Here is a 20891-nt window from a genome sequence, read left to right on the forward strand (position 1 = left end):
TCGTAAATAATAATAATGAAATAAATTGTCCGTAAGTAAGTAAGTAAATAAATATTAATAATAATAATAAATATCGTAAAGTAAATATATCGTAATGTAATAAATGTCATCGTAGTAAATAAATAATATTAATAATAAAGTAAGTAATAAATAATAAAGTAAGTAAATGTCGTAATAAATAAAATAAATGCATGCAATATTAATATTAATGTATCGTAAATAAATATCATTAATAATAAATGTCGTCGTAAACAAATGTTAATAAATAATAATGTGTATCGTAATAAATAATAATAAAGTAATATCATGTCGTCGTAAATAATAATAATAAATATCGTAAATGCGTAAATATAATATTATCGTAATATCGTATCATGCTGGTAGTGATGATGTTGACGGTGATGATGGTGATGGTGGTGGTGGTGATGATGTGGATGATGGTAATGGTGGTGGTGATAATGGTAGTGGTGGCAGTGGTGGTGATGATGATGATAGTGATGGTGGTGGTGGTGATGATGATAATGGTGATGATAGTGGGGAGGAAGATGTGATGATGTTAAGAATTAACACAGATAACTACACTTACAATGTACCAGGTCCTGTTGTAGGCTCTTGTAATATATCAATTAATCTTCATAAACTCCAAGAAGTAGGTACCGTTATTAGCTCCATTTCACAGATGAGAGAACAGGCACAGACAGGAAAGTAACTCTCTCAAGATCCCATAGCTGTTGAGTGTGAGTGAGCACACTTTCTCAGGAGATTCAAACCTCTCCCAGGAACCTAAGAGATGTGACATATTCACTTTGCTTGTTGTGATATCATTTGCCATCTGGGAGGAGTGACCACAGAGCTTAGCGTTTCTGGCTGAAGAGCAATAGACTCTTGCCAGCTTACTTTGCTGATTTCCAGGAGAAGGAGGAAGAAAAGAGGAAGAAAGGTCATGACTTACACTGGTCTCTAGTCCTGCCTTCCTCTTAGCCGTCACAGACAGCTGCCAGAGTTTCCAAAGCTGAATCTCTCACTCTGTTGAGAATCCTTCTGTAGCTCCCCATTCCTGAAAAGTCAAAGCAGGATTTCTCAACCTCAGCACTACTGATATTTCGAACCAGATAATTCTTTGCCGTGGGGGGACTTTCTGTGCATTATAGGATGTTTAGCAGAATTTTGAATCTCCACCCAGCGGATTGCAGAAGGACCCCCTTAGTTGTAGCAACCAAAATGTCTCCAGACATTGCCAAATGTCCTCTGCAGAGTAAAAATAGCCCCCAGATTGAAGGCAGAAGGGGAGATGGGCACCCAAGGCAGAAAGAGCAGTGGGAGCAAAGTTTGGAGGTGTACAAATATACCTTAGGGAGTGCCAGGGGTGGGGCATGCAATGCAATTCAGGGTCATATTACAAAAGGTCTTAAACACAGCCTTCAGGGGATGTGGAGCCACTGAAGGATTCCAAACCAAAGATCGAGAGGCTCAACCTTGGAATTTGAAAACAATCCCTCTGGCAGCTGTATGGATGGTGAAACAGAGGGAGACACGACTATTGACTGGTGGGTTTGGGGGGTGGGGAGTGTCACAATAATTTAAGTGACAGCTGATACCCAGAGGAGGGAAGAGCAAGAGGCAGAAGGAGTCTAGGCATGCCAAGATTTCATGGTGAATAAATTCTAATTCTTTCCAAGAGTGTAAAGGCAAAAATAAAATGTCTGGTCCATGATAAGTGATTAATAAATTAATTTCGGCCAGGCGCGGTGGCTCATGCCTGTAATCCCAGCACTTTGGGAGGCCAAGGCAGGCAAATCATGAGGTCAGGAGTTCAAGAACAGCCTGGCCAATGTGGTGAAACCCTGTCTCTACTAAAAATACAAAAAGTTAGCTGGGTGTAGTGGCGGGTGCCTGTAATCCCAGCTACTCACGAGGCTAAGGCAGGAGAATCGCTTGAACCTGGGAGGCAGAGGTTGCAGTGAGCCAAGATCGCGCCACTGCCCTCCAGCCCAGGCAACAAGAGTGAGACTCTGTCTCGAAAAAAATAACAATAATAATTTCTTCTCCTCCAGTTCTGTGCCATTGTTGACACTGTTCCCTGGGCTGGTTATGCGCTGCCTCTTTTTCTTAGCCTGCTAAAATTCCCCTCTCCTTGAAGGCCTATGACTTCTTGAGTGGAGCCTTCTTGAGCCTTCCAGACAGGCTCCTTCCTCTGTTTGCCTGAAGCACATTGGATAGGTGCCACAGTGTATTGTAATTCTAAGTGTCTGTTTTCTCTATTAGACAGTCAGCTCTTCAAGTGCAGTGACTTTATCTTGTTCATTTATTCCTTGGATCAGTGTTTCTTGAGCACTTACTATGTGCCAGGCACTGTGCTAGATGCTGTGATACAGCTGTGAACAACTGTCTTTATCCTCAGAATCTACACAGTGTATGGCACACTTAAATGTTTATAAATGTTTAGTGAATGAACGAACGGATGGATGGATGGATGGTTGTATGGATGGATGGATGGATGGATGGATGGATGGATGGATGGATGGTTGTATGGATGGATGGATGGACAGTGAAGTTATCAATGTGGCTGAGACCTAGAAAGGTTTAGTGAGTCACCCATGAATGCCCAGGAAGTGGCAAAGGAGGAGCTGAGCCCCAGACAGTTAAGGGACTAATTCTTGGAACAATGGGGCTCCCCTAGAAGGTTTTCTATGGTCCAAGAGCAGCCTCACCTGTTTGCAGGATGACAACCTGTCAGCTCCCAGAGTTCTTCCTTTTCAGCTAGTTGGCTGAAGCCACAGAGATTGTTTGTAGTGGATTTGGGTAGCTTTCTCCCATGTAGATTTGTCCCGTTGTTGCTCGGCAAAAGCCCTGCTTTGCCCCTGATGGCTGTCTCCCGACCACCCCTCTCCATTCATATGTCGAGATGGGGCTCCACTCCCAGCCCAGGATTGGAGCATGTGGCCCAAACCTAAGTTAACTAGTACCCCAGTTTCTCTGGACACAGTGCCACAGAGCTTGATCAGAGGTAAGCACGTTACTTAAATGCCCCAAGCTAGTCCAATCAGGGTGAATCTTGAGACTTTGTGGGATTTCTGGGGCAAGAACACTTACACCCTTTTGTACTGAATTTAATGTGGAAGGCAGGGGATTTTAATTTTGTTATGGTTGGATGCCATCTCACAACCACAAAAAGAGGGCTTTTTCGTTTCCTTTTTTTGAGACGGAGTCTTGCTCTGTCACCCAGGCTAGAGTGCAGTGGCGCGATCTTGGCTCACTGCAACTTCCACCTCCTGAGTTCAAGCAATTCTCCTGCCTCAGCCTTCCGAGTAGCTGGGATTACAGGTGCACACCACCATGCCCAGCTAATTTTTGTATTTTTTTTTTAGTGGAGAGGGGGTTTCACCATGTTGGCCAGGCTGGTCTCAAACTCCTGACCTCAGGTGATCCTCCCGCCTCAGTCTCCCAAAGTGCTGGAATTACAGGCAAGAGCCACCGCGCCTGGCGTCTCTGAGGGTTTTTCAACACAGTCTCCCAGAGGGCCAAGTTTCCCCTAGCAATAATCTGCTCATTAATACTCCCTTTATTAACTTTCTTGCCTCCCTGTTCATTTTCCCCTCCCCCTTACTGGTGCCCTCTGGGATCACATCACAAGTACACTACTGACGCTTCAATCGGCATCTCAGGGGAGATCTAATTCAAGCCAGCCACCTCTGTAACATCCTGGATATACCTCCATTGAACCACCCCTCCCTAACACTCAGTCCAAAAAATTCAGGTAGAGTTGACTCCACCTATGGCTGCGAAAGTGGGCAGGTGATTTTCAGGAGTGGACACTCAGAACACTGCAGTGCCTTGGCCTTATTGATTGGGTCAGAGATGGCCATGTGACCTGATAGGAGTTAATGAGACTCTTTGAAATTTTTCTGGAGCTGCTGAGATAGACAGTCACCTGTCTTTCCACAGGTGTCTATCACCTGTACCACCCAGAGGTTGCAGGGCTAGAGCTCTGGGAGCCATTCTGCTTAAAACCAGCTGTACTGCCTTTGCTGACTATGAAGATAACCCATGTTTGTGAGAGACTGCCATGACACTCCCTTCCTTCCCTTCCTTCCCTCCCTCCCTCCCTCCCTCCCTCCCTCCCTCCCTCCCTCCCTTCCTTCCTTCCTTCCTTCCTTCCTTTCTTCCCTCCCTCCTTCCTTTCTCTTTCTTTCTTTCTCCCTGGGTCCATGCTTCTTGCCATGTAACTTACAAGTATCCTCTCACTTTGAGCTCAGCCATGTGACTTGTGTTGGCCAATGGATGTCAGCAGATGCAATGGGACAGAGGCTTGTAATTAGCTGTGATCAGACTTATTTGCATGTTTGCCATGGCTGCAGAAAGTTTGCAGGCTGGGCTAGCCCACAGGAAGATAAGGGACACGTGGAATAAGGTCCTCTCAATTGTCTCAGCTGAGGCCTCTCTGGGTCAGCCAGCAGCCAACCTATGCAGCAGCCCAGCCAACCACGGCAGTGCAAGCAAGAAACACTTATTGCTGCCTCCTGATGAGCGCTCTGGCAGCATTATGTTAGCTGGATAATCGATTGATACAATACTCAATTAAAAAGTTGAAGCCACACAGAAAAGGCTAAAAAATTAAGTGAAGGCTGGACATGGTGGCTCATGCCTGTAATCCCAGCACTTAGGGAGGCTGAGGAAGGAAGATCGATTGAGGCCAGGAGTTCGAAACCAGCCTGGGCAACATAGCGAGACCCTCCTCTTTTATTTTTTCTTCTGAATTAAGTGAATATCATCTGAAATCATAGAAGTAACCACTGGTGACATCCTGATGAACATCTCTCCATATGCACACACATGCACATACACATATACACACCCCACTTATATAAACAGGCTCACCCCGTGCAAGTTAAGTGATAACTGTTGAGTGAAACCCCAACAATTGGTCAACTTTCTGTGTCCACGAAAATAGATCAGTGCTCAGCAAACCACATCCCTTGGGCCGAATCTGGCCCACTGCTTTTTGTTTTTGCGCAGACCACAAGGAAAGAGTGGTTTTTGCATTTTTAAGTGGTTATAAAAGAAAATGAGTATAAATAGAGTTTTATTAGAACACAACCACACCTATTCATTTACAAATGGTCTAAGTATGGCTGCCTTAGCAATACCGTGGAAGGGTAGAGTAGTTGCGACAGAGACCATGTGGCCCACAGAGCCTCATATATTTACTCTCTGGCCCTTTAGAGAAAAAGTTTGCCAACCCAGACATAGATAATAATCACTCATTTATTGGTAGCATACAATTCCACTGTATGGGCATTTAATCAACCCCTTTTTGATAGAGATCTAGGTTGTTTCCTTTTTTTTTGTTTTTTTCCAGACAGAGTCTCACTCTGTGGCCCAGGCTGGAGTGCAGTGGCGCAATTTTAGTAGAGACGGGGTTTCACCATGTTGGCCAGAATGGTCTTGACTTCTTGACCTCGTGATCCACCCGCCTCGGCCTCCCAAAGTGCTGGGATTACAGGCGTGAGCCACCACACCTAGCTGCTGAAATAGATTTCTAATAAGACAGCTCTCTCACCAAAAAGCAAACGTGTTTTAAGGGACAAATGCCAAAGCAAGTGAAGAAGAGAGGCGAAAGGGTTAGGCGAGAGGGTTAGAACATTTCCATCTCCTAAGAAAGTTTTCTTTCACTTCTTTGCAGTCGACCTTGCCCCACCCACCTCATTCCTGCCACCATAGATTAGTTTTACCTGTTTCAATGTCGTGACTTGAGTGAAGCAATTCCACTTCTCTGTGTTTTTCCTAAGGAGACAAACAAGTGCACAAAGACAAATGGTCATGATGTTCGTCACAGTGCTGTTTAAGATAGGAAACAGCTGGCTCACACCTGTAATCCTGGCACTTTGGGAGGCTGAGGCAGGAGTTCGAGACCAGCCTCGCCAACATGGTGAAACCCTGTCTCTACTAAAAATACAAAATTAGCCAGGCGTGGTGGTGGGCACCTATAGTCCCAGCTACTCAGGAGGCTGAGGCAGGAGAGTCGCTTGAACCCAGGAGGCAGAGGTTGCAGTGAGCCGAGATGGCACCACTGGACTCCAGCCTGGGCGACAGAGCAAGACTCTCTCAAAACAAAAAATAAAAAACAAAAAAATCCAGAAATTTATTTCAGCAAGATGTATTGGTTGTCAACAAATGTGACCCTCTGCAAAAAGAAGATACAGGACCTGACATAACTGCTAACATAGAATTTCCAAGTTAAAAAGTATGCTTTAACGATAAGAATTTATCCTGCTACACACAAATGCACACACACACACCTCTTCTCATATCCACAGTCACAGAATTAACGTCCCTTTGGCAAGACGGGGGAGGGTTCTGGGGCAAAGTCATTCATATGAGGATATTATGTCACCTTATGATGACAACTGCCCTTGTTTGCTGCAGCATGGCTGGGAGAAGTAGCCACGACAAAAGCACTAATACTGGGGGTGGAGAGAGGAAAAAGGAAAGGGCTAATAAGGTCTCAGGGCAATTGAAGAAGGTTATAGAACACGATGGTTACGAAGTCAGAGGTGTATAGGAGGCTGGGCATGGTGGCTCACACCTGTAATCCCAACACTTTGGGAGGCCGAGGGGGGCGGATCACGAGGTCAGGAGATCAAGACCATCCTGGCCAACATGGTAAAACCCTGTCTTTACAAAAATATACACACACAAAAAAATTAACCAGGCGTGGTGGTAGGCACCTGTAGTCCCAGCTACTTGGCAGACTGAGGCAGGGGAATCGCTTGCACCTGGGAGGCAGAGGTTGCAGTGTGCAGTGAGCCGAGATTGCACCATTGCACTCCAATCTGGACAACACAGTGAGACCCCATCTCAAAAAAAAAAAAAAAAAAAAACCCAAAAAGGTGTATAGGACAATAAAATAAGTAGGAAGGGAGCCTTGGAAAATAATCAGGCTGGTTTGTTTCAAACCCTGTCACCTGGAACTCGGGGATTCATTCACTCATTCATTCAGTGAATATTTATTGATGCCTGCTATGTGTTATCACATCCCAGGAGCTAGAGACTGCAAAGGTGAACGAAACACAGTCCCTGTCAGCTGAAGGAAAGAGAGGCCAAATAATTCGGATACAACTTGGTACTGGGTCTGAGAGGGTAATTTGGGAACAGGTTTTCTAGAGGAAGGGTAAACCAAGCAGGCACCTGATGGATGAGTAGACAGTGGTGAAGGGCTGGCATTGGTGAAGGCCTAAAAGGTAGAGCAAGTACTGTGGTCATTGATAAGGGATCAAGGCAGCCAATGGGGGAGGGTGACAAGACAGTGTTCTGATCTAGAACTTCTGGATCAATAGCTTTTAAACCATTTTTATTATAACCTATGGGAAGAAACGCATGTTCTCTTTAGGCCTGGTACACAATCGCTCTCTCTCTGTCTCTCTCTCTCTCTCTCTCTCATTTATTTATTTACATACTTGTGACAGGGTCTCACTTTATTGCCCAGGCTGGAGTGCAGTGGCGCCATCTTGGCTCACTGCAGCCTCAACCTCCCAGGTTCAAGTGATCCTCCTGCTTCAGCCCCCACAATAGCTGGGACCATAGGGGTGCACCACCATGCCCAGCTATTTGTGTGTGTGTGTGTTGTAGAGACAGGGTTTCACCATGTTGCCCAGGCCGAACTCCTGAGCTCAAGTGATCTGCTTGCCTTGGCCTCCCAAAGTTCTAGGATTACAGGCATGAGCCAGCAGGCCTGGCATCTCTCTCTCTCTCTCACACACACACACACACACACAGACACATACACACAGACACACACACACAGACACATACACAGACACACACACAGACACACACACACACACAGACACATACACAGACACGCACACAGACACACACACACAGACACATACACAGACACACACACACACACACAGACACATACACAGACACACACAGACACACACACACACAGACACATACACACACAGACACATACACACACATACACATCTATCTTCTATCTATCTGAAACAAAGATCTACAAAGCAGTATTTTGCCCTGCAAGCAGCTATTTATTTTACTATTTTTTATTCTGCTCTATGTTGTTTTCAAAATCCTAATCAGAAGTGAAATCAGCTGGTCACAAATTAGTGCATATCACATGATTTCATTTATATGAACTTCTATAACTGGCAAAACTAATATATAGTGGTAGAAATGAGGTGGGTCAGGCAAGGTTGACTGCAAAGATGTGAAAGGAAACTTTCTTAGGGGATGGAAATTTTCTATGTCTTCATTAGGGTGGTGGCTACACGCGCACATGCATTTGTCAAAAACAAATACATAAAAATAAGTGCACATGAGGGAACTTTCTGGGGTGGTGGTGCTGTTCTATATTTTGATAGAGATTTGCATTGTACAGGTGAATGCATTTTGTCAAAACTCATCAAATGGTACACTTAAGATCTCTGAACTTCATTATATGTGAATTTTACATTAAAAACATTATGGACAAATGTTGAACTCCAGTTGATGATATGCACGTTGAAGTGTTGGAAGGAAGTGTTCTAGTGTCTACAGCTTACTTTTTCAAATGCATCAAAAAATAAGTTGATTGGCCGGGCGCGGTGGCTCAAGCCTGTAATCCCAGCACTTTGGGAGGCCGAGATGGGCGGATCACGAGGTCAGGAGATCGAGACCATCCTGGCTAACACGGTGAAACCCCGTCTCTACTAAGAAATACAAAAAATAGCCGGGCGAGGTGGCAGCGCCTGTAGTCCCAGCTACTCGGGAGGCTGAGGCCGGAGAATGGCGTGAACCCGGGAGGCGGAGCTTGCAGTGAGCTGAGATCCGGCCACTGCACTCCAGCCTGGGCGACAGCGCGAGACTCCGTCTCAAAAAAAAAAAAAAAAGTTGATTATTGGATGAATAGAGGAATTGAAAGATTGACAGATATGTGGTACAGTAGATATAAGAAAATGTTAATCTATGTCAAGACAATCCAATGAGAAAAACTAGTGTGTTTGGCCGGGCGCGGTGGCTCACAGCTGTAATCCCAGCACTTTGGGAGGCCGAGGCAGGCGGATCACCTGAGGTTGGGAGTTCGAGACCAGCCTGACCAACACGGAGAAACCCTGTCTCTACTAAAAATACAAAATGAACTGGGCGTGGTGGTGCATGCCTGTAATCCCAGCTACTCGGGAGGCTGAGGCAGGAGAATCGCTTGAACCCGGGAGACGGAGGTTGCAGTGAGCTGAGATTGCGCCACTGCACTCCGGCCTGGGCAATAAGAGCAAAACTCTGTCTTAAACAAACAAACAAAACCAAAACAAAACAAAAACTAGTCTTTTCATTAAATGATTAAGGGGCAGCCTGATATTCACACATAAAAGACTGAAGTTTCTGGGTGCAGTGGCTCCTTCCTGTAATCCCAGCACTTGGGGAGGCAGAGGTGGGTGGACCACTTGAGCCCAGGAGTTTGAGACCAGCCTGGGCAACATGGCAAAACCTCATCTCTACAGAAAATACAAAAATTAGCCTGGCATCGTGGTGTTTGCCTGTAGTCCCAGCTACTTGGGAGGCTGAGGTGGGAGGATCACCTGAGCCTGGGGAAGTCAAGGCTGCAGTGAGCTGTGACCCTACCAGTGCACTTCAGCCTGGACAACAGAGTGAGATACCCTGTCTCTAAATAAATAAATAAATAAAGTTGTATCCTTGCCTCACACCACACAATATATAAAAATTAACTTGGTTGGGCGCGTTGGCTCATGCCTATAATCCCAGCACTTTGGGAGGTCCAGGCGGGTGGATCACCTGAGGTCAGGAGTTCAAGATCAACCTGGCCAACATGGTGAAACCCCATCTCTACTAAAAATATAAAAATTAGCCTGGTGTGGTGGCAGGCACCTGTGATCCCAGCTACTCAGGAGGCTGAGGCAGGAGAATTGCTTGAACCCAGGAAGCGGGGGTTACAGTGAGCCAAAATTGCGCCAATGCACCCCAGCCTAGGCAACAAGAGTGAAACTCCGTCTCAAAAAAAAAAAAAAAGTAATAACTCAAAATGAATCAAAAACCTGTATGTGAGAGCTAATCTATAAAACTCTAAGAAACCACAGATGTAGGCCAGGCATGGTGACTCACGCCTGTAATCCCAGCACTTTGGGAGGCCAAGGCGGGGGAATCACAAGGTCAGGAGTTCGAGACCAGCATGGCCAACATGGCGAAATCCCATCTCTACTAAAAATACAAAAAATTAGCTGGGCATGGTAGTGGGCACCTGTAATCCCAGCTACTTGGGAGGCAGAGGTTGCAGTGAGCCAAGATCAAGTTACTGCACTCCAGCCCAGGCGACAGTGCGAGACTCCTTCTCCAAAATAAACAAATAAAATAAAAAATAGAAACCACAGATGTAAATCTCCTTGACATTGATTTAGGTGGTAGTTTCTTAGCTATGTCACAAAAGTAGATGCGATGAAACCAAAAACAGATATACTAGACATCATCAAATTTAAAAACTTTCATGCTTTAAAGGACACCATCAAGAAAGTGAAAAGAAAATCAACAGAATGAAAGAAAATTTTTGCAAGTCATATATCTGGTAAGAGAAGTATATCTAGAATATACAACAATTATGACTTAATAATAACAATACAACTATTCAATTTTTAAATGAGCAAAGGACTTGGATAGACAGTTCTCCGAAGAAGAAATACAAGTAACCAAAAGCAATTAAAAAATTATCAGACTGGGTGCAGTGACTCATGCCTGTAGTTCCAGCACTTTAGGAGGCCAAGGTAGGAGGATCGCTTGAGCCCAGGAGTTTGAGAGCAGCCTGGGCAACATAGGAAGACCCCCATTTCTACAAAAAATAAAAACAATTAACTGAGTGTGGTGGTGTGCACTTATAGTCCCAGCTACTTGGAGGGCTGATGCGGGAGAATTGCTTGAGCCAGGAGATCAAGGCTGCAGTGAGCTGTGATCGTGCCATTATACTTTAGCCTAGGTAAGAGAGTGACCCTGTCTCAAATTTAAAAAGGAGCTCAACATCATGAGGAAAAGCAAATCAAAACCACAGTGAGGTGCTACTTTACACCCACTAAAATGGCTATCATCAGATAATAACAAGTGTGGGTGGGGATGTTGAGAAATTAGAAACCTCACACACTGATGGTGAAAATGCAAAGTGGTGCCGCCCCTTTGGAAAACAGCCTAGGAGTTCCCAAATGCTTGAACATACAGTCACCATATGACCCAGCAATTTCATTCCCAGGTGTATAACTGAGGGAAGTGAAAACATATATCCACGCAACGGCTCGTATGACCCAAATGTTCATCAACCACTCGTATGACCCAAATGTTCATCAACTAATAATGGGTACATAAAATGTGGTGTGTCTACACAAGGGATATTATTTGGCAATAAAGAGAAATGAAATACTGATGCATGCTGGGATGTGGATGAACCTTGGAAACATAATGCTAAGTGAAAGACACGAAGGGTCGCAAATGGTACGATTCTATTCATATGAAATGTTCGCAATAGGCAAATCTATACAGACAGAAAGTAGATGGGGTTGTTTGTCAGGATTTGGAGGGTGGGAATGGGAGGATGAGACACTGACAGTTAAGGCATCTGAGGTTTCTCCTTGGGAGCATGAAAATGTTTGAAAACTGATTGTGGTGATATTGTACAAATCTGTGAATACACAGAATCAAATGCAAAGGAATAAATTTGCTGGGTGTAGTGTCTCACTCCTGTAATCCCAGCACAGGGATTGTTTTATATATAAGTGTGTGTGTGTATATATATATATCCTTTTTTTTTTTGAGATGGAGTCTTGCTCTATCACCTAGGCTGGAGTGCAGTGGCGCGATCTCAGTTCACTGTAAGCTCTGACTTCCGGGTTCACACCATTCTCCTGCCTCAGCCTCCCGAGTAGCTGGGACTGCAGGTGTCTGCCACCACGCCCGGCTAATTTTTTGTATTTTTAGTAGAGACAGGGTTTCCCCGTGTTAGCCAGGATGGTCTTGATCTCCTGACCTCGTGATCCGCCTGCGTCGGCCTCCCAAAGTGCTGGGATTACAGGCGTGAGCCACCACGCCGGGCTGGATTATTCTATATTTTGATGATTCTATATTTTGATAGAGAGTTGCATTGCACAGGTGAATGAATTTTGTCAAAACTCATCAAATGATATACTTAAGATCTGTGAATTTCATTACATGTAAATTTTACATTTAAAAAGTTATGGACAAAAGGCGAGCTCTTGTAGTTGGTGACGTGCATGCTGAAGTGTTCATCCCAGCACAGGCATTTGAACATGAAAGCCATTGAATTGTAACTTTACATGGGTGAATCGTATGGTTTATGAATTACATCTTAATAAAGGTGTTTAACAGTGTTAATATAGGCCGGGCGAGGTGGCTCATGCCTGTAAGCCTAACACTTTGGGAGGCCGAGGCTGGTGGATCGCTTGAGCCCAGGAGCTTGAGACCAGCCTGGGGACAACATAGTGAAATTCTGTCTCTTCAAAAAATACAAAAAATTAGCTGGGCGTGGTGGCACGTGCCTGTGGTCCCAGCTACTTGGGAGCCTGAGGTAGGAGGATTGATTGAACCTGGGAAGTTGAGGCTGCAGGGAATTGTGGTAGCACTGCTGCACTCCAGCCTGAGTGACAGAGTGAGCCCCTGTCTCAAAATAAATACAGACAATAAACAGACGAATAAAAACGTTTATGTAGATATGCTACCAAAAGCATGACTCATAAAAGAATAAAATTGACAAGTTGCTCTTCATCAAAATGTAACACTTCTGATCATCAAATCACACTATTAAGAAAATAAAAAAGAGAAACTGCGGACCGAGAAAATATTTGCGAATTACCTATCGAAAACAAGCCTTGTATCCAGAATTTATAAACAACTTTCAAAACTCAATAATAAGAAAACAAACAAGTCACTGGGTGTGGTGGCCCATGCCCGTAGGCCAGCTACTCGGGAGGCAGAGGCCGGAGGATCCCTTGAGTCTAGGAGTTGGAGATGTCATTGAAGCTATTTAATATGATCACACTACTGCCTTCCAGCCTGGGCAACAGAGCAAGATTCCATCACACACACACACACACACACACACACACACACACACACACACAAAAGAATCCCATGTTCTGCAACAGGAAGTCAGCTTGGGGAGAGAGCAGAGGACAGTCAACCTTCTGGAAGTCACCAGGATGGATGAAAGTCTCAGGGCCCCCCTCAACCGTTAGGACTAGACCAGACCCTGGATTTCCACTCCACTCTCTGGGTAGGGAGGGTTCCCCGTAATGACAGAGATTAACTTTCTCACCAGCCTTGTCTCTGGAGACACAGCGCTAGGCTCAACTTCATGTATTAGTAAAATCGGGAGGCGTTTCCTGCATCCAAGACAATTGCTGTCAGGGAAAAAGGGATCCCTATTACATCTGATTTATATATTGGAGTTACAGGTATATATTGGCCCTCGGTCTCCAAAAGGCCAAGTGCGGGCTTTCTAACCGGAGGTCTGGGGGCCGGGGGCAAGTTTTTTCTTTTTTTGGCGGGGGGCGGGGCAGGGGTGGAGGCAAGTTTTTAAAGCCTCTCTGAGCCTGTTTCCTTGCCTGTAAAATGAGGACTGCAATAATACGGATCTCGTTAGTAGTATTTTTGAGATGAACTAAGCCAATTCATGTTAACCCTTTAGAACAATGTCTAACATGTATTCATAGCATAATTCATGTTAGCTGTCATGATCGCTTTTTAGTTCCATCACTGTTACTTGTAGTGGATGTTTGGTTGTCTACCAGGTAGTCATTCCAGCTCCTTTTTTCCACTGTAGAGACCGAAAATCCTAGGTACTCACCTCCCCAGTCTCCTTACAGCTGGGCCCTGGTCGGTGACCCAATCTTGGGCAGTGGAGCTTGAATAAAAGTGCGCAGGAGGCTTCTGGGAAAGATTTTCCTCTCTGATAAAAAGAGAGAGATAGAGCTTTTTGGACATTGTCTTGGAGGGAGGAAATACTTGGAGTTCTGACAGCCATCTTGCAACCATGAGGACAGAGCCAAGGGTAAAAGCCAACATGCTGAAGATGTCAGAGCAGGGGCCTTTATAAGATCATTGAGTTTCTGCCCCAGCCCTGGAAACTCCTACCTTGGAACACTTTGCTAAATTCTATCTGAAATGCCTTTATTAGGAAAGGCATTTTTAATTGGGTACACCAGGATTAGCAGCTGAAAGTATTCGGAAATTTACAGTGGGTAACTGTCGAAAGAAAGTAGCCGGGTCCGGATGGAAATCCTGAACTCCCAGACTCAGATGAGAACCATAGCTGGCTGCCAGCTTAGGTCACGGACGGATGATGCTTCTTGGTCTACTAATAGGTGCTTGGCCTCATGGGCAGTTCCGCAGTCTATCTGTGGAAAAGAGAGTGAGTACATGAAAAAAATACAGCACAAAAGGAAGAGAAAGAAGACAGGGAGAGAGGAATCATTCACAAGTGAATGACCCCAAATCCTCAGGCTTCACTTCTGCTGGCACAGCCTTGTTCATTTGCTCTAGGACACCCCGTCATCAAATTGTAACATGATTTCAATCTGCTGTGGGATAGCAGAGAAACCACGGCATATCATCTAACCTGGTTTCATCAGTATTTCTAACTTAGTTTTTGGCAGATTATTCATTCTCTTGTGTTGGAGACATTGCTTCTCTGTGTTGCTGAGAAAAGGGGGGATGGGGCTATGCTTCTCTTATTTCTGGTTAATTTTGTGGCTAGAAAAAATTTCGTGGGAAAGACAAATGCACAACATATTTTTACCACATCAACTACCGGTCCCATCATGATGCAGGATGTTGCAGGAATCACTGATGTGCACCTTGTACAGGTTGATGTAATGCTTACTTCTTGGTTTGCAGGTCAAAAACAAGCTAGAAGTGAGGAGTGGTGTCAATATACATTTTAAGGCCAAGTGCAACGACTCACGCCTGTAATCCCAACACTTTGGGAGGCTGAGGTGGGCAGATCATTTGAGGTCAGGAGTTCAAGACCAGCCTGGCCAACATGGTGAAACCCCGTCTCCACTAAAAGTACAAAAATTATCCAGGCATGGTGGCAGGTGCCTAGTCTCAACTACTCAGGAGGCTGAGCACGAAAATCGCTTGAACCCAGGAGGCAGAGGTTGCAGCGAGCCGAGATGGCACCATTGCACTCCAGCCTGGGTGCCAGAGTGAGACTCTGTCTCAAAAAAAAAAAAAAAAAAAAAAAAATTTAAGGCTATGATCACTCTCCCAGAGCCAAGAAATATCATTTCTCGACCCCAGTGAGTGCTCTCTTTCCTTATGTCATCACATTTCTTTATATATGACCATAGTTCATCTCTGGTACTGATCCGCCCCTTCCAGTATCCTTCTCTTTTGGACCACTCTCTACTCAAACCACGCTTTCTAGGGTCAACTATGACAATGTCACCAAACACAAAGCGTTTCTTTTCCCCAGTTCTCATGCAATCTTTTTCTCTCTGCAGCTGTTCATTCTTCATGAAATGCCCTCTTCTGTTGATTTCCAAGATTCCATACCCACCCGCCTGGTTCCTCCTCACCTCTCTAATCACCTCCTCTCACTTCTCATCCTACCCTCTAAATATAATCATTCACGTCCTCTCCTTTTTCCTCTAACGTTCTCCTTCTGATTCTGCTCATTTATAAACTTACTTTTTCCCTTCTTGGTACATGACCACCATCAAAGCTTCCACAATACATAAGTATCTATATTCAGTGAATGTTTCCCCTGGATCTATTCTGGCCCTGTCCAATCTGATTTCCCAGATGGAACCTCTATGAGCATTGGGTGTGCATTCTTCCACACCTGGGCACAAGCAGACACATCATTCCATAGCATGGTGATTTTGTTTTGGTTTTATTTTGTTTTTAGAGACGTGGTCTCCCTATGTTGCCCAGGTTATTCTTGACCTCCTGGGTTCAAGCAATCCTCCCACCTTGGCCTCCCAATGTGCTGCGGTTACAGGCATGAGCCACTGCACCCAGCCCATAGCATGGCGTTGACTACAGCTCTGCATTGGTTGTTTAAAGTCTCCACATCTAGTCCTATCCTTTCTCCCATGCCCTAGCATTTTATTTATTTATTTATTCACTTATTTATTTATTTATTTATTTACTTAGGAGACAAGGTGGTCTCACTGTGTCACCCAGGTTGAAGTGCAGTGGTGCGAACTTGGCTCACTGCAACCTCCACCTCCTGGGTTCAAGCGATTCTTCTGCCTCAGCCTCCCAAGTAGCCGGGATTACAGGCGTGTGCCACAACATCCAGCTAATTTTTGTATTTTTAGTAGAGACGGGGTTTCGCCATGTTGGCCAGGCTAGTCTTGAACTCCTGACCTCATGTGATCCGTCTGCCTCAGCCTCCCAAAGTGCTGGGATTCCAGACGTGAGCCCCCCCACCTGGCCCCACGCCCTCGTGTTTCATGACCCACACCTTGAGCATGTTCTCTCACACCCCTTGCCCTCAGAATGCCTAGGACAAAGTCATTGTCTCTCGCCGAGCTAACTTCTCCTTCTGTGCTTGGATGGTGTCACCATCCAATTAAGCAAGCTGCAAATGATGCTGTCATTGTTGACTTCCCTCTCTGTCTGTCTGTCTCTCTTTCCCATTCTTGCTTGTGAAAGACAGTCACAAGCAGCCATGGGCTATGCACCCTGCCTCTTTTTTTATTTCCCAGCTTTTAGGTTTCAAGGGTAGCTGTTCAGGCTTGTCACATGGGTAAATTGTGTGTCACTGAGGTTTGGGGTACAAATGACCCTATTATCCAGGTACTGAGCACAGTACCCAATAGGAAGTGTATCAACCTTCGCCCCCTCCCATTCTCCTTCCTCTAGTAGTCCCTCGTGTCTATTGTTCCCATGTTTATGACCATGTGTGTTCAGTGTTTACCTCCCACTTATAAGCAAGGACATGTAGTATTTGGTTTTCTGTCCCTGTGTTAATTCACTGAGGATAATAGTCTCCAGCTGCATCTACGTTGCTTCAAAGGACATGATTTCATTCTTTTTTTTTTTTTTGAGACAGAGTCTTGCTCTGTCCCCCAGGCTGGAGTGCAGTGGTACGATCTCCGCTCCCTGCAAGCTCTGCCTCCCGGGTTCGCGCCATTCTCCTGCCTCAGCCTCCCGAGTAGCTGGGACTACAGGCACCTGCCACCACGCCTGGCTAATTCTTTTTTTGTATTTTTAGTAGTGATGGGGTTTCACCGTGATAGCCGGGATGGTCTCGATCTCTTGACCTCGTGATCTGCCCGCCTCAGCCTCCCAAAGTGCTGGGATTACAGGTGTGAGTCACCACACCTGGCGATTTCATTCTTTTTTATGGCTGCATAGTATTCCATGCTGTACCCTCCACTTCTGTGTTCATTTTCACATCTGGCTTATTTCCCACTCCTTGCTGCTTCTGCCCTGGTCCAGCCCCCACCCTCCTCTCACCTGAAGTAAAGCTACATCCTCCCAGCTGCTTTCCCTGTTTTTCGTTGCTCATGGCATCCTCTGTATGTCACCTACCGTGAGGTGAAAGCAACTCCATTTTGGATGCTGATTCACCATGTTGACTTAAGATTCATCCCAGTTCCCGGAATGCCTCTAAGATTTCTACTTACTGGAAAGCCAGCCCTTAGGTCAAAACAACCTTGATGTTATCATGAACACATGCTAATCATAAATCCTGCCCTTAGGCAACTTCCCTATGGTATATAAGCCCTGGTCTTCGGGTCTGGGAGGTAACAGCGCATGGGGTCCACTATTTCTAAGCCACTGGATACGAGACTTCTCATTCGCAAGTCCCACTTAAATGCTTCTTTCTAGGAACCATGGCTCAAGCCTATAATCCCAACACTTTGGGGGACCATGGTAGGAGGATCACTTGAACCCAGGGCTTTGAGGCCAACATGGACAACATAGTGAGACTGTTTCTACAAAATATTAAAAATCATTAGCCAGGTGTGGTGGTGTGTGACTTGTAGTCCCAGCTACTCGGGAGGCTGAAGTGGGAGGATTGCCTGAGCCCAGGAGGTTAAAGCTGTAGTGAGTTATGATCACGTCACTTCACTCTAGCCTGGGTGATGGAGTAAGCCCCTCCCTCTAAAAACAACACCAACGACAACAACAAAATTTTTCCTTGGAGAAACTGGGTTTATCAGCCTCTTTCTTCAGCCTCTCAGCTTCTCGAGCCTTTGGGGTAGGTTTGTACTGACCTCCCACCACGGATCACTGGCCGGTATCATCGCATCTCTTCTTCCGTCCTGATTAATTCAAGCTGCGATGGCCCACACATGCCTGGAGAATGAATCAGGGTTGACTTAGGCCAGAAATAACAAACCCACTTCCCTTTCACAGATTCTGACTTGCCCAGGCTTCCTTGCAGTAAGAGGTGCTGATGTGATTCAGTTTCAGTCAACAAGATACACAGGGGAAATCTGGGAAGAGGCCCATGAAGAGAAAGACCTCCTGCCCTACCTCTTCCCTAGCACCATCATTTTCATCTGTGGCACCGAACACCTGGAAAGCTCAGCTCCAGACTTATCTTTCCTCCAACATGACCCTCTTATGCTGCCAGTCACTTCTTACCTACCTTATGCTGGAGCTGGGGACAGGAGCTTGGGAATTCAGGGCAGTTACATCATGCACCGTAGCTGGTCTCCAAAGATGGCCCCAAATGAAGCCACCTCCCAGTATTCATGTTCTTATGCAGCCGTCTCCACTCTGAATTGGCACTGGTCCTCTGAAATACGTTAACTCACAGAATAAAAAGATAATGATGCTATGCTAGTCTGGGCCCAAGCCTGACGAAGAACAAGATATTCTGATTTTATCCTCTCAGGAGCCCTGAGCCAGCGCACAAGAAACCCAACTGCCCTGAGGCCACCACGTTTTGAGGAAATGTAAGCTGACCACAAGGAGAGGCCACGTGGAGGAGAACTGAGACTCTCAGTCAACATGGAGGACCAGGCTCCAATCTCATGATGTAGTTTGAGCCATTTCAACCATTTGCGTCCCCTGAGTTGACACCATGGGAAGCAAAGATAAGCTGGGAAAATGTAACTGCAAATCATATCCTCTGTTCAATCTCAATAGCCTTCTCATTTTTTTTTTTGAGACAGGGTCTCACTCTGTTGCCCAGGTTGGAGTGTGGTGGCAAAATCATGGCTCACTGCAGCCTCAGCCTCCCAAGGCTTAGGTAATCCTTCCACGTCAGCCTCCCGAGTAGCTAGGACTATAGGCATGCACCATCATGCCTGGCTAATTTTTAAATTTTTTGTAGATGTGGGATCTCCTTGCGTTGCTCAGGCTGGTCTCAAACTCCTGGGCTCAAGGGATCCTCCCACCTTGGCCTCCCACAGTGCTGGGACTACAGGTGTGAGCCGCTGCACCCAGCCAGCCTTCTCTTTCTTGCTATTGCAGTCTTCTGCAGCTTTACTTTGCTTACACGGGCCTCTCAGCCTGCATTACCTTTCCTCTGCATCAGTTATCCCATCCTTCAAAGCTAATCTGGAAAGCCCCCACTTCTACAAACCTTCCAGATGATGTCAACTCTGAAGAGTGGGTATTTGGACCAGCTCTGCAGCAAGTGTGTGCTTTTGCTTACAACGCACCCACCCTCCCTCTCTTGTTGTAACAGCCCCCCAATTTTGTTTGGATGAACTCCCCCCACCACCTTTTGGTGCAACTCGAATGTCAATCAAGTTGTCCACTAACTTGTGTTTCGAGTGGGACATAGAACCTGCCTGGGCCAATCAGTTGTTCTCTCTCTCTCTCTCTCTCTCTCTCTCTCTCCTCTCACTCTTTCTCCAGTGCAAATCCTGAGAGGGTGACAGATAGCTGAAAATGGATGACAGCCTGACCAGACCTCCATCCGCTGCTGCTGGCAAGGTCTCCCAAGTTCTCTGGTCCACATTCAGTCCCAGATTTGAGGCTCCAACATTTTCATTTGAGTCTACGAGCCACCCTGGAGCACAGACAGTAATGCTCGCCAAGGATTCCATTGTTCCCTTTCATTTCCCAGCGTTCTAGCAGTTAGGGAAGATCTCGTGACTAGTTCTGACCAGTGATCCTAGAGTAGAAAGGACACATGTCACTTTCAGGCTGAGGCAGTAAAAACCCCCTGTGCAAACCCCCAGCCTCTTTCTTCCCCTGCCATGGTCACACCAATGAGGCTCCATGTTTCAGGGCTGCAGCCACCAGATAGACAGTGGAACCTCCGTTAGTCTGAGTGAGAGGAGGGCAGAGCCTCCTGCTGATCCAAATGTGGTAGATTGCATGACCTAGAAATAATAATTTTGGAAATGTGTGTTATAGCAGCATGACCTAGCTGGTCCTGAATAATATACCCCAATACCCTCCTACCCTTCCAATAAACTTTTTTGCTTAAATTATCACATCAGTTTCTTGTACCTAAACCAGCTTAATTGATAAACTAACAGCACTTAGCAATTTCTTTCCTTCCTTCCTTCCTTCCTTCCTTCCTTCCTTCCTTCCTTCCTTCCTTCCTTCCTTCCTTCTTTCTTTCTTTCTTTCTTTCTTTCTTTCTTTCTTTCTTTCTTTCTTTCTTTCTTTCTTTCTTTCTTTCTTTCTCTTCTTTTTCTTTCTTTCTTTTCTTTCTTTCTTTTCTTTCCTTCTTTCTCTCTTTTCTTTTCTCTCTTTCTTTTCTTTCTTTTTCTCTCTTTCATTCGTTCTTTCTTTTTCTTTTTCTTTTTTTTATTTTTTTGAGACAGGGTCTCACTCTGTCACCCAGGCTGAGTGTAGTGGCACAATCTATGGCTCACTGCAGCCTTGAACTCTACAGTGGCTCAAGCAATACTCCCACCTCAGCCTCCCCAGTAGCTGGAACCACAGGCGTGTGC

The 20891-nt window shown here is 45.5% G+C and overlaps 1 long non-coding RNA gene across 1 annotated transcript; it reads right to left on the bottom strand.

Moving 5' to 3' along the window:
* Positions 1-5438: 5438 nt before the first annotated feature.
* LOC103880379 lies at positions 5439-19145 on the bottom strand. Its single transcript, XR_004179820.1, has 4 exons — positions 18623-19145; positions 18246-18327; positions 13859-14408; positions 5439-5784 (listed from the first exon to the last, which is right to left on the bottom strand). It is a non-coding gene; the product is annotated as an uncharacterized LOC103880379 (long non-coding RNA).
* Positions 19146-20891: the final 1746 nt, after the last annotated feature.

Source organism: Papio anubis, chromosome 18 (genome assembly GCF_008728515.1).
Source record: "Papio anubis isolate 15944 chromosome 18, Panubis1.0, whole genome shotgun sequence".
In the NCBI taxonomy this organism is placed as follows: Eukaryota; Metazoa; Chordata; class Mammalia; order Primates; family Cercopithecidae; genus Papio; species Papio anubis.